Raw genomic sequence first — 14,640 nt, 5'->3', positions numbered from 1 at the left:
AGGACTCTAGAGCTATAAAAAAAAAAAATTATGAAAATACACACAATAAATTTTAAGACATGACTAAACCAGGGAATGAGAATGTGAAGAAACCAACTCAAGTTAAAAATCCAACAAAAAGAAGAGGTAAGACATCAGTAAAGATAAAAACAGAAACCAATGGCTTTAAACATGAATCGATTAGCAAATAAAGATTTAAATATATGAGACAAATATTTTTAAAAGACTATAAACAATATATGCTATAATTTTATATTTTGATCTGAAATATTTTACACTGTTGATTCAATAATTTTTTTGAAATGCAAAACAGTGAACCAATAAATCCAAGGCATGATTCTAAGAGAGAAGTAAACAACCAGTTAACCTAATTTTTTAAAAATGTAAAAAATGAGATGATTTCTAAAATTAAGATATTTCTTTAGGCTCAACTTGTAGATAATTAGAAAAACTGGAGGAGGTAATTATTTACCACAAGATTCCAGAAGAGGCAGAAAAGATAGTCTAATTAGCACAAAAGAAATGAAGAAATTATTAAATCATCCATCAGGATCAGCTAGTTTGATCAAAACTACCATGCACACTTCACTTTCTAAAAAGCTAGCACACTGTTACAGAACATATCTCTAAATCAAATGCTATTCAAATTGTTGTAGGGCACAGCATAAGACCGAATACCAACATTAACACTACTACTAATACATCAGACAAAAGTTTAGTAATCCCAAACAATGGGGGAAATAAAAGAAGAAATATAAATAGTACTGGGGGAAAAACACATAACTTCATATATAGAGAGTCTGTAAAGACAAGATACTATGTGTAATATATACCAATAAAATAGAAAACCCAGCTAATGGCTTGGCAAACCTTTTCTGTAGAGGGCCAGACAGTAAACATTTTAGGCTTTCCAGGCCATACAGTCTCTGTTACAACTACTCAACTCGCTGCTGTAGCACAAAAAACAGCTACAGACAGCACGTAAATGAATGGATATGATTGCGTGCCAACAAAACTTCACATAAAGAAGCAGGCAGTGGGCCAGATTTGGCCTGCAGGATATAGTTTTCCAGTCTCTGCTCTACAAAATATAGTTTCCCAAAATGAGCTCACAGAGGAGTAGAAGATCCTATGGTATAGTAAGGGTAGAGGACATTAAAAGATCCTGCAAGATTTACCTCTCTAAAAAGCACTTGGTCCAGATGACTTCACAGGGAGTGTGTGTGTGTGTAAATAAAGTCCTCAAGAAACATGTATCTATCCTGCATAAACTGTTACAGAACAAAGAAGTACAGGTTCAAAAGATTGGCTGGGTTGGCTCTGAAACTTGGTAGCTACATGACCATGGGCAAGGTATCTATTCCCTCTGCACCTTTTCTTCATCTGTAAAATAAAGTTAAATATTAATACCAATACCTATAGGGTTTTGTGAGGCTTTAACACAATAATGGATGTAAAGAATTATTAATAAAAACTGTATCTGGCACATGATTAGTATTCAATAAATAGTAGTGATTACTATTACCATTTAGGTTAAAAAGGTAGATGAACCCCAAGTTTCTGGCTTGAAATTTGAGTAGAGAGTGATACCATTTACAAAGATATGAAATAGAGAAAAAATTAAATCTGGGAAGTATGTGTGAGAGAACGCGTTCAATTAGTTTTTGTTGTTGTTGTTAGGTTTATTACTATAGGACAGCCATTCTTAAACTTTTTGGTTCAAGACCCCTTTACAATTTTAAAAATATGGAACACCAAAAATCTTTCATTTATGTGGGTTACACCTACAGATATATACCATGCTAGAAAATTAAAGAAAATTTTAAAATATTTATTAAATCGTTAGGAAAATCCTTTATATATTAAAAGTTCTTTTTTTAAAAAAATAACTATTTCCCAAGAAAAGAAAAAAAAAAAAAGCATGCATTGTTTTATATTTTTGCAAATCTCTTTAACATCTGGCTTAACAGAAGGCAGGTGGATTCTCACAACCACTTCTGCATCCAATTGGTTCTGATTTGCACATTGTGTACCCTCTAGAAAACTTCACTATACACTCATGAGAGAATAAGTGAACTAGACAAATAAAGTCTTGCTATTATAATGGAAACAGTTTTAATCTTGTGGGTCTCAAGAGAGCTTCAGGGAGCCTCTCATGTGGCCTCAGGTAAACTATGAAAACCATTGCTATAGGAATGCTAAGTGATTGGGAGCAAGATGGTTCTAGAATTCAGTAAAAGTTTGAACTTTTTAAAAATATGGGTTTAGCATTCAACATACAGGTAGAAAAGGAAGCTATGAAGCTGCAAAATAAGAAATGGCAAGACTTAGAAAGAATAGGTTAGACTCATCAATTCAATCATGCAAAAACCCAACTAGTCTCCTTGACTTAAGTGTTGATCCCACCCTACCCTCTTTTCCCAAACCTCTGCCCTATATTATCCATATTTTTAAAGTGCTCTCAGAATTAATGCAAAGTCTTTAACACAGCCCCTGTTTACCACTTGTCCAGATTCATAACCCTGCTATATCCACATACATCTCCTCTTCTGCATCAAATGTCTACGGTTTTCCAAAAGGTATCATGCGCTTTTACGGCATTCCTTTCTTCAAAGTATTTCTGTCCACCACCTTTCCAAGGAAACAACCAATCACCCCCCGACTTCTCCCTCTCCCAGACTCAACTAACATTAGAAGTCTATTATGACAACGCCCCTCCCCCACTCCCACAAAACTCTGGGGCATCTCTTACACTGCAGTGTGCTCTTTAAGTGCAGGTTTCTTATCTTTTCTTCCTTTCTCCACTGGTGTTCCCAGAACCAAACATAGCGAATGGTCAAGAACTACTGGTTGAACAACAACTTATGAACCGTCAGCATATACAAGATGACTGAATCCAGAAAAACAATGCAGAATGATACTAAGGATGAAACACCGCAACACCAACGTTCAAGAGGTGGGATAATCGGGAACCAATGAAGAAGGACAAAGAATGATCAAGAGAAGCAGAAAGAGTAAGGACCGTGACAGTCACTGCCTAAGTACGCTGCTGAGTAACTCACTGGTCACAAACGAGCATCCAGAAAACCGGACAAGTTTAGTCAATATGCTTGTGAATGTGGAAAGGACACTCTAATTAGCCCTAACATTATATTATCCATAATATCAGAAAAGTATTCTGAAGAAATTTCATTCAGCTAGCATACAACATGTTCACTGCCATTTTCCACTTTTACTTCTTTTTGGGCCATACCATGACCCAATTTGTCTTTTGTAGTTTAAAGGAGATGAGCAAAATTTGAATTGGCCCAGAAATAAGCAAGCATTTTAATTTTTGAAAATGGAAAAATTACTCAAGAAAGAATTTAAATCCACATCTTCCTACACTGTATTCCAAATTAAGACTCTGTGAAACAATATCACAATTAAATTATTAACTTTTGCTTTTTTCTGCTTTTTTCCTAATTTTCTGGCATTTCTTAATGTAAAAACATTGTTTCATTCTGTAAACCTTAAACTGTTGCTAAAAAAAAAAAATCTATTAATTGGAAAAAAAGAAAAACCCACAGCATTAGTCTTACATTCAAATAAAAAACCAATAAATAAACAATTAAATATCCAAAGTTCTAAATATACCAAGCTCTAAATTTGTAAAAACAAGTTGTTATGTTCTCTTATTCCTTAATGATTGAAATGATCTTATATGAATATTTGCTTCTTTAAAATAACATTTAAAAAATTTGCTAACATTTTAATACATTTCAGAAAAAAATTAAAATGAACTTTTCTTCAGCTATCTACAAATTTAAAGAACAGTTTAAATATAAACCAGCCATCAATCATCTTGTATTACTACTGAACTCCCCAAAACATCAATTAATACATCTTAATGCCTCAAGATCTTCCTTTATTATCCTTTTGAAGTTTACAAATCAGCTTTGCATAATAGTTTTCCTATTGGCTACACTCCAAATTTTCTAAAAGTACAAGCATAAATAATAACCATGGTATACAAACTGCCATTTTAAGACATGGTTTCACTTTAACAGAAAAAAGTATTAAATGGATGTCTGGAAAATAAAAAACCACATACAGATTTGCACTTGAATTATTTAAAGGACTAAAATAGTTAAAATTACTAAGCATCTATAAAATATAGAGTGCTTGGGCAAACTTACATTAACCTAGAATTACTATTTCCAATCTCAGTATGTATCATTATATGGGAAAAATGAATGTCAACCTCTTTGAAGGCAAGATGGCATTTACCAATGAAAGCTGGTCAGTTAGAAAGCAAAATTGTTCAAGTATTTTAAAAAAGTTTGTGTCATCTATAGATTAATTAACACTCCTTAAAACCTTTATTACAGGGAATTATTTTATGCTCTTAAGAGTCACAAAATAAAATAACTTTGGGAAGAAAAGTTAACGTGTAACAAACTAGTGTATTTAAACTTTACTGTTTATCAGGCAATACCATGTACAGTATTTATCTTTCTCCCTTATTATTAATGTTTCTAATATGTAACTATAATCTCTTTAAGCCTAAATTCTCAAATTAATTATTCTAGTTGTTGTACTAAAATAATAAAGTAGCTTCCAATAACATTCACTTTAAAGAATCTGCCTCACATTCAAAGGAAGTGAAAACAAGTATGGGCAATAAAATAAAAAATCAATTATTTCAGCTTTCCTGATGAAAACAGCAACATTATCCATTTGCAGTCAAGAGTTTCACAAAGCACAAACCTGATAAAAACTTCACAGCGGATTAGAAAATTCTGTATATCAAGAAATTCCAAAGATAGGTGTTTCCAACTTTTGTTGCTTCCCCACTCTGCAGCGTTCAGAAGAAAATGGAGGAAAGGCATAATGTCACTTTACTGCCACAGAAATAATGCTTGCCAACTCTCCCTACATATGTGGCCCAATAACTTGAATTCCATCTTCTTATATTTTAAGTGTGAGGGGGGAAGGGAAAGCAGCAGCTAGCTGAAAATGTGAAGAGCAATTCTATTCAAGTATAATGAGCTTATAAATCAAATTTATTAAAAACACAGCCAAACACTGTACTACTATAAAAATCATTTCTGCTATCATTAATAAGCATACTGGATGATTTAACAATACTGATTATACTCCCCCTGTATAATATATGTTCTTTGTCCTTTACTAACCTGTCAGTTTTAGAACGCTGAAAGGCACAGAGGGGGAACTCTGGCTTTTCAGTTGATACACAAAGATGCACTGCTAAAATCTTCATTGTGGATAAATGGCTGCAGTTTTAAGTGCCAGGTGGCTCAGACGGTAAAGCATCTGTCTACAATGCGGGAGACCCGGGTTCGATCCCTGGGTTGGAAGATCCCTTGGAGAAGGAAATGGCAACCCACTCCAGTAATATTGCCTGGAAAACCCCATGGACAGAGGAGCCTGGCAGGCTACAATCCATGCGGTCACAGAGTCGGACACGACTGAGCGACTTCACGTTCACGTTCAGCCAATCTGCAAAACAGCTAAATGCCTGTCAATCCATTAACTTCTGCTAATCCTTAACAAGTTGAACTGGATGGCCATTTGAGAACTTGAAAAATAAGACTTAAAAACTAACATTAAACATAATAAACTGTATTTATGTTTTATACAGGTACAAGCAAATCTTAATTTATTGTTCTTTTTTTGCCACGTGGGATCTTAGTTCCCCGACCAGGGGTCGAACCCTTGTTCCCTACATCGGGAGTGTGGAGCCTTAACTGCTGGACCACAAGAGAGGTCCCAAATCTCAGCATTTGTTTAAAGGTTCCTCAGAAAAAATACCAAACAGCAAGATATAAACAATCACTTCAAAATTAGATCCCAAATTTAAAACAAACATGAAATTGAACTCACTGAGGTGTTTTTTTCTTTTTTTGGCCATGCCAAGGGGCGTGTGGTGTCTTAGCTCCTCAAACAGGGCTCAAACCCATGCCCCCAAAGTGCAAATTGAGTCCTAACCACCGGATCACCAGGGAATGCCTGAATTCCCTTAGTCTTCATTCATTTCAACATCCCAGAGAAATCAGAAATTTTCCTGGTCTTAGCTCTGCTGCTTCAAAGAGCTCTTATCTTCCTACCCCAAATCTCCCATCTTAAATTACCAACACAAAGAGAAACAGAACTGATTTGTCCTTCTGCAATCCTCTAGGTTTTGATGACTGAATAAATTATTCTGCCAAGCGTCATTAATGAATTTCTGGATGAAATCACCCTATTAACAAATTCTGTTCTTCAGCAAAACACCAAAGGAAGGTACAGCTGTTCTAAACCACAGATCTTTAAGAGCTAGAGAATACCCACACAACATTCACAATATGGTAGTCCCAAGATCTGTGATTAATCTCTCCATCAAATCTTGCCCGAATGTGTGAGATGCAGAGAAGTGGGAAGATAAAAGATTTATTTTTCAGGCAGAGGCTCATGCTTAAAAAAAGAAAAAAAATTGCCTACAGCATTTTTTACAAAGGGAACTCTACTCAATATTCAATAATAACCTAAATGAGAGAAGAATATGAAAGAACGGATATAAATATACATGCAACTGATTCACTTTGCTGTACACCTAAAACTAACACAACATTGTAAATCAACCATACTCCAATACAAAATAAAAATTTAAAAAAGATTTACTGCCCTCGAGTCTCTTCTTCATAACTAACAATTCTAGAAGTGACCCCCAAATTTAATTAAAAGTGCTATGGGGAATGGGGAAATGTGTTTAAAGACAAAAACCACACAAACCAAACCAAACCAAACCAAAACCAGGTTCTTCAAGCCTCAGAGATTCACTAAATCAGAACCTGCATTAAAAAAAATGTACCACCTGGTTCTCATATCTGAGTAAACTTGGAAAACCGTTCTACTAGACACTGTAGCAACATTTACAGAACTTTTGACTTCCGTTTGTGCCTCCAAAGGGGAAAAAAAAGGGTAATACCTAAAAACTCAATTAGAAGTCAGTAACAGGAACAACAGAAGTCCCAAACATACTGAAAAAAAAAAAAAAAAGTTCACAAAATTTGTATAGCAGTGGAACTGTCATAATCACTGAAGATACAAACTATTTAAGAAATACAGGATGAAGAAACGATTTTTTAATTAGAAAAAACACTCGCACATATATAAAAATGAAGTTCAGAAAAATTAAGCAGTTAATACTATACAATGTTGTTGTTTTTAAACATACATAAGCCCCTGAGGGCTTATGATGTTTAGATATTTCTCCCTGGAATCTCATCCTCAGAACAACCTAAAACATATGATACAGTCCATAATTTTAGAATTTTTTTCATCAAATACATCAAATGGAATGTTAATGAGCTTATACAGAGAGCTCACGTAAATAGAAAACAGAAGCTCTTAGCTCAAAAAGTAAATGGGTAGAGAAGAATGAATAATTTTTTAGAGCAAAAAAGTACAAATAATAACATATAACACTCCATTTTACCAATAAACAAATTGATTTATATTTAAATCAAAGCAATAAAATGTCAATTTTAGCCTGACAAACTTATAAAGATCATAGTATCCCACCCTCATATTCCTTGCACTATTGCAGAAACACTACTGTGATTCACCCATGTTGGGCTGGGTTCTCCTTTAATGAGAGGAAAAAGCAAGTCATCGTCTGGGTGAGGAGGAACTCTGAAACGACTGGGGAAACTACTAGTATGATGTTTCAAGGGACTCAAAGGTTGCTAAGATACTGCAAAACCATAGCTGTGAAGTTAAAACTTACCAAGTATCAGCTGGAACCATGCAATTTAATATCCCTTCATCCTCACATGATTCTACGCATTTGAATTATTACCTCAATTTTACCAGTAAGGCAACTAAGGCTCAGAAGAAGGCTGCCCATGATTAAACATCTAGTAAACGGTGGAGCTAAAATTTAAAACCAAATCTGACCTCCAAACAAGTGTTCCTTGCGGTATCCATTTTCATCTTAAAAGCTACAGATCAAAAATTTCTAACCAGTGTTTATATTAATAATAAGTTATCTATTACATACTCAGCATAAACTACCCTCCAGGTCCTGTGATTTATGTTCTATATATCATTTCATTCCCACATTAAGTAGCTTAGGTAATCTCCTTTTAACAGAGTCAAACCCAAGTTTAGAGGTTACAGTACTTGGCTCAAGGTCACAGAGATAAGAACTACAAAGGCAGGATTCAAATCAAAGTTTATCTGACTCAGAAGAATGGACTTTTAACCACTATGCTTGGTCTATGCAAAAATCCCAGGTTTGCCTTATTAGACTACCTTATTTGCCTTATTAGACTACCTTATTTGCTTCCTGCAAAATGCTCCCTTCAAGGATTGTTTCATCAGGTGCACACTCACTAAGGCTACTGGCACTGAGAGCGAGCTCTTAGTGTGCATTCAGAAGCTCAGCTACTATTCTTATTAAAGGTGCTCTGTCGCTAAGTCGTGTCCAGCTCTTTGCAACCCCACAGACTGTAGCCAGCAAGGCTCCTCTGATGGGATTTCCCAGAATACTGGAGTGGGTTGCCACTTCCTCCTCCAGGGAATGTTCCCTATCCAGGGATCGGACCTGCGTCTCCTGCACTGGCAAGTGGATTCTTTACCACTGAACTACCATATACAGTGAAATTATCATACACAATGTGTTTCTTCCTAGTCTGGAGTTTCCCCTTATAAACTTAGTATAAACTGATTAAGCTACTCTTGCTAATCCATCCCAATTTCTACTCCAAAATTTAAACAAGATTTCTAATTCGTTTTCTTTGAAACTGAAGATCTAATTGTTGCCCAGGCATAATATCTCAGGGCTCAGGATACAAACCCAGGATGCTCCCACCAGCCACCAACAACTATAGGCTCAACAGTCTCTGAACCTCATTTGTAACAATAGTTTACTTTGTTAACTACATTAATCTCCACTTTTCTCTTTTTCATTTCATCTCCTTTGTCCTGCTCCAGTCTCATCAGACATCCAAATACACAAAATCACTTCTACTTATTTTAATAATTTATTAATTATAAGCAAACACATCTACATTTGCTAGAAATAAAATGGTTCTTTCCTAAAAAAAAAAAAAAAAAAGTGTGTGTGGGGGGAGGTTCTTAGCATTCTTTATAACCTCTTGAGTACATAAATTAAGATTTACATGTATAAATCTATATAAATCATTTTTCTTCCTTAATAGGAGAAAAGGAAAAATTGTGACTGATATACCCCCAAATTAATTGTTTTTATTGACTCCCATGAAGTAAAAGGCCATTTTCCCCACCTCCTGTTAGCGCACAGCTAACAAACCTTATCTGTTATACCGCTCAAACACATTTTCATAGAAACACATTCACCATTAGTAAATTCTTAATCAGTAAGAACCTCTGCTTCCTCAAAGAGGTCAGCACCCATTTGCCTTCAAAATTTCTCATAAAGCCAAAGTACTATCATGGCACATCTGGAATTAGAACTTGGTCTTCCAAATATTACCTAATGCCTGCCTGGAGTACAAAAGTCATATCTGTACTATGCACACTGTGGAGAAACACACGGAACTGAGCCCCGATTCTAAAAGGAGACCTCACAACCTGTGGGGCAGAAACAGGTGACCCGGACGCTGCGGGGGCAGCCCTTCAGAGTCTGGCTGGTCAGACTCTCTGGGGCCGTCATCTGGGGCCGAGAGCAGCCTCTTCTGTCTATAAAAGCTCCACAAGCGTCCTTTTCTACACGTGCCATTATGTGAACAAGGTCAGGCAACGCGCTTCGAGTCACAAACTCTTTGGGCCTCAGTTTTCTCCTCTGAAAATCTATGCAGTACAGTGACCTTTTATCAAGCCACCAAAGTTCCTGAATTTCATCATCGTAGGAAGCTTTGCGATTAAGAAACTTAGGACTTTACGGGGAAAATGGAGTGCTAAGCTGAGATCACAGGTAAATACATTTACCTTTACTAGAGTAAAACATGGGTCGCAAAGAGTTGGACACGACTGAGCGAATGAACTGAACGGAACTGAAAGCAAAACAAGGATGAGAAGAATGGTAACACAGTGGGAACAGGGACTTGGGAGTTTGTCTTATTCATGCACAGCAGTGACCACAACAGTGCGTGAAGCAGGGTGGGCCCACAATAAACATTTCACAGACGCTGACAATTCTTGAAAAGCCAACTACCTCACAGAGCACAAAGCTGTCAAAACCTTTCTAATCAAAAAAAATATGCTGGTGATAACAGTTTTTATTTCCTTCTTTGTGCTCAAATGGGAAATATGTATATACATATACTTTCGTATACTATTAAAAGACCTCTCTGTAATATTTTTAAAAGACGCATTGCTTTAGCTCATTTGTTGCATATTATTAAAGCATGGGCAATGGTGTAGCTCTCCTGTTTTGTCTTCCATGTAAGCAACCACAGGGAAGTTTTCAAAGAAAACAAAGCCACAGACACCAGTAGGGTTAGTAGTCCAATCCTTACTCAGATGTTAATCAGCTGCATAACTAACAGGCAAGTTACTTAAACTTCCTTAGTCTCGATCTTATCTGCAAATAGTGATGATGCTATCCACTCTCCTAAGGCTACTGAAATTATTACATGCAGGCTTATACTACACTAGTACACACTGAGGAAACCCTCTTTCCATATTAGTTTTTAAATATCCAGTGCGTGAAGTCTCATGGTTCCCAGCCTGCTGCTCTGGTCCCTTCCCTGGGTCCCACATATTTCCCAAAATTCAATAGCTAAGAGCTGGTTTTACTTTTAGCAACCTCAAGCTTTTAGGCCTGCTGCAGTACAGTGCTCTGAATCACTGCCCATTCACTATTAGTGATTAAATACTTGGACTCTCACCTTGATAAAATGAAGTAAATGTAAAGCACAGTGCATGCTCCACAGTAAGTGCTCAGAGTTAACTATCTTGATGTCTCCTATATGAGGTGACATGCAGCTGATTTAACAGCTCTTGAGCATTTCGATCACACCCTAGATCAATGGATTTAAGTAATGAAACTGTGTTTGACAGAAAAACAGAAAAGACTAGAACTGAATACAAATAATGGTTTCTAATTGTGGCAGAAACAAAAATGTTTTACATGTTGATTCACTTCTCATCAGTTTTAAATTAATCCAGAAAGAGAACAGCAGTAATAAACTATGCTTCCCTATGTGGTCATCAGAAAACAAAAAATCTGTACCAACTTTTCTCTGTTTCTGCTTCCATCTGAAAGCTCCCCTATCTCCTTTAGGAGCACTAGGGATTACCATTCTCTGTAATTAGCTTGCTTATGAAACCACCTGAAGAAAGCCCTGGCATGATAATAAACAGACAGACAGAAAAATAACTATCAGCTGACAAAAATTAACAGTGCTTATTCTTTTGTAAGGAATGTACAATCCTTCGTATGCTTCCAAAACAAGCCAGTGTCAGAGCTGGAAAGCTTTTTTTTTAAATGACTTTTATTCTTCAGAGAGTTCCCAATCACTTCTTCCTTGCCTTTACAGTGTATAGGGCCACAAGATATTCATCCATTCCTATATCGCACCATAATTTTTTCAGCCCTTCATTTCCCTGCTGTTTCAAAGAGATACTCAAATACATACTTTAAAAAGGAACTTCAAATATTCAAATATTCCAATACTTATGCTCCTCATAGTTTTTCAAAGTTCAAGTCACAAGAATAAAATTTTAAAAATTTCATTATGTCACTCATAAGAGTCCACACTTCTATGAGATGAACCATGAGTTCACTGCACCAAGAAATAAACACCATATTGTTTTCATATAACAAAGCTGGTCAAGAACTGAATTCGTGACACCTTACAAAAATCCAGCTTTTACACAGTTTCACCACTGAATGATAGCAACACTGGTAGGTGTTGTTTAATTGGGAATGGCAGTAGCCTTAGAAAAAGAAATAGCTCATTAAGGCAGACTTCTAAAGGAAGTGCCGGGCCTAATCAGTTATGCTCAGTCTGAGCATTAAAATCTTGACTCTAACAACAAACAAGGAGGCTCTAGAGCTATGTGGTCCAATAAAATTTTAAATTCAGTTCCCCAGCAGCATTAGCCACATTTCAAGTACTTAAAAGCCACATGTAACTAAACCTGGGCTTTATACAGACTCTATAATACAAAAAGACAAAAATGATGCTGACAGTATAAACTATAATCTTGAATTAAGGTGAATTCTCCTGAGGTTTAAATGTTGGCAATCAATTAAAAATTTAAAGGATATCAATAAAAACAACTGTGTGGAGACCACAGGAGATCAGGGCAAAATGACAGCTAAACAAATTATTTTGCACTGGGTCGTAGAACAGAAAAGTTAATAGAAGAAATGGTAAAATCGAAATACAGTCTGGAGTTCAGTAATGCCAATCAACGTATGTCAGTTTCTTAGTTTTGACAAAAGTACCACAGAAATGTAAGATGCTAATAATGGGGAACTGGGTGAGGTCTATATGGGAACTCTCTGTACTATTTTTCAACTTTTCAGTAAATCATAAATTATTCCAAAATTAAGCTTAGCAAAAATCAACTGTATGAGCCAAACCCATATTACAAGACTTCAATTTGTAATCTAATCACTGCAAACCCCAAACCATAAACACCATACAGATATTATACACACCACGAAAATGGATACACTTTCATGAATCAGAGTAAGTGTGACCAAGTATGAAAGGAGCTGCCATCCAAAGAAGGATAAAGTGAGTAAAACAGCTGGCAAAACAACAAAGTATTTTGAAGTGACCTTCATACACTCAGCCTAACATTTTCAGAATTGTGGAAAAAAATTCTTTTTAAAAAGATTCAAATATGTTCATGTTTCATGTGTGGTAGTACATGTAAAAGAAATGACTTCTGTTTGGAACAGCAGCCACTCAAAGATCATGCTTAAAGAAACAAAAATATCCCTGGACCAGTCAAAAACCTAAGGTTAGAATATAACTTTGTGCCCCGAGTTTAATACATGTCACAACATCTTAAGAAATCAGAAAGGGAAGGATCAATGGCAGTTGGAAGGATCTATCAGAAAATACGTTCTGAGAGGTTTAGAAAAGCTGAAAGGCATCCTTGGCTAAGAAATGGGATCAAAAAGAAACAGAAACAGGAATGAACAGAAAAAGATAAGAAGGATCTGAAAAACATGAAGGAGTGATGGGAAACAAGCTGGTTAGATTGTGGGAGGTTGGATTAAAGAGGGCCTTGTAAGTCAATCAGGAGTTTGGTTTTGAAGCAAAGTAACAAACACAACTCAACATTCCTATCCAAGGGAGTGGTGCAAGAAAAGTGTTTTAAGAAAACTAATTTGGTCATGTTCCTACTAAAAAAAAAAAAAAAATTTTTTTTTTTCTTGTGGCCACACTGTGAGGCTTGTGAGATCTTGGTTCCCTGACCAAGGATGGAACCCGTGGCCCCTGCAGTGGAAGCACAGAGTCCTATCCACCGGGCTGCCAGGGAATTCCCCATGTTAATTAATTAATTTGGCAATGCTACTCCCTGCATCATCCCACATCCCTGGAGCTTTCTTAGGCATCAGGTTCAAGGCCACAATATCACCTTGGGGTTCTCTTCCGCTCTCACCAGCTGCCAATGCTATCAGTTCTATCTCACACATCTGTCATCCATCCCCTACCTCTACTGTCAAGACCTCAGTTCAAATCCCCATTACTATCTCTATGCCTTCTCTTCCCTCTTTGGTGACACTAGACACAACTGACAAATATTCCTAAAGCATAGCGTATGACCATGACCTTTACATGTAAATATCAAGCACCAAGGCCTCCCGTTCCCCCCACCTCCGTGCCTATATTCTGCCGTCTCACTTAACATTCCCACACTCATTCTCTGAATGTTCCCTCTTCTTGCTCACCTGCCTCCTCTGCCCAGTGTCTTCTGTTGGCACCATTTTTCAAATCCCTGCCCATATTTCAACCAAACTTTCCATGTAAGTGACTGATAGATTTACAAGAAGAATGAAAAAACAAATGATGATGTCACCCTCTTCTTAAGCTCTTCCTCCAGGAGCTCCTTTAGTACATTCAGCATATAAGGCCCTCTTTGGCCCCTACCAACCTCCTTCAGAAAAATCTTTTAACCTTGCCCACTTATCACTGGGTACTTAATGCTCTTGGAATACCACTAGTACACATTAACATCACATTATTTCTTGTCTCTGTGTCTTCAATCACGCTGATCCCTCTGCCATTTCATTATTTTCCTTGACTGGCTATCTCATCTTTTAAGACTCACAACCTCAAAAAAGGTCTTCCTTAACTGTTCCTGTTCCCTCTCAAACAACTGCATCTGAAAATGTGACCTTAACCAACACCTTACCTCTAACAGAAACAGGCAGTTCTGACTGCAGATATCAGTCAAATGCAGAGATTATACTTTTGGTATAGCTTAAGTAAAAATTCACAATCTTAAGTCCAGCATCAGACAGCCGTACACCTTTCACTAACTTCTGGGAGGGTGAAGAAATTCTGATTCAGGATCTGAGAGGAATCAGGTTCCTGTTTCCTCACCACCCTGAAGTCTTTCGCTTGGCAAGTACTGGGGGCTGTTCAATCTGACCATAAGGCTAGCCATCTAATATTCTCAGTGATAACACAGAATGGACGTCACTGT

The 14,640-nt window shown here is 36.6% G+C and overlaps 1 protein-coding gene across 4 annotated transcripts in view; it reads right to left on the bottom strand.

The window, feature by feature from the left end:
* TNRC6A (trinucleotide repeat containing 6A) overlaps nucleotides 1-14,640 on the bottom strand; it is a 97,336-nt gene that overhangs the window by 48,876 nt on the left and 33,820 nt on the right. The window lies entirely within an intron of this gene.

Source organism: Capra hircus, chromosome 25, assembly GCF_001704415.2.
Source record: "Capra hircus breed San Clemente chromosome 25, ASM170441v1, whole genome shotgun sequence".
Classification (NCBI taxonomy): domain Eukaryota; kingdom Metazoa; phylum Chordata; class Mammalia; order Artiodactyla; family Bovidae; genus Capra; species Capra hircus.
The sequence above is the reverse complement of the archived record's forward strand: the minus strand, read 5'-3'. Positions and strand labels throughout refer to the sequence as shown.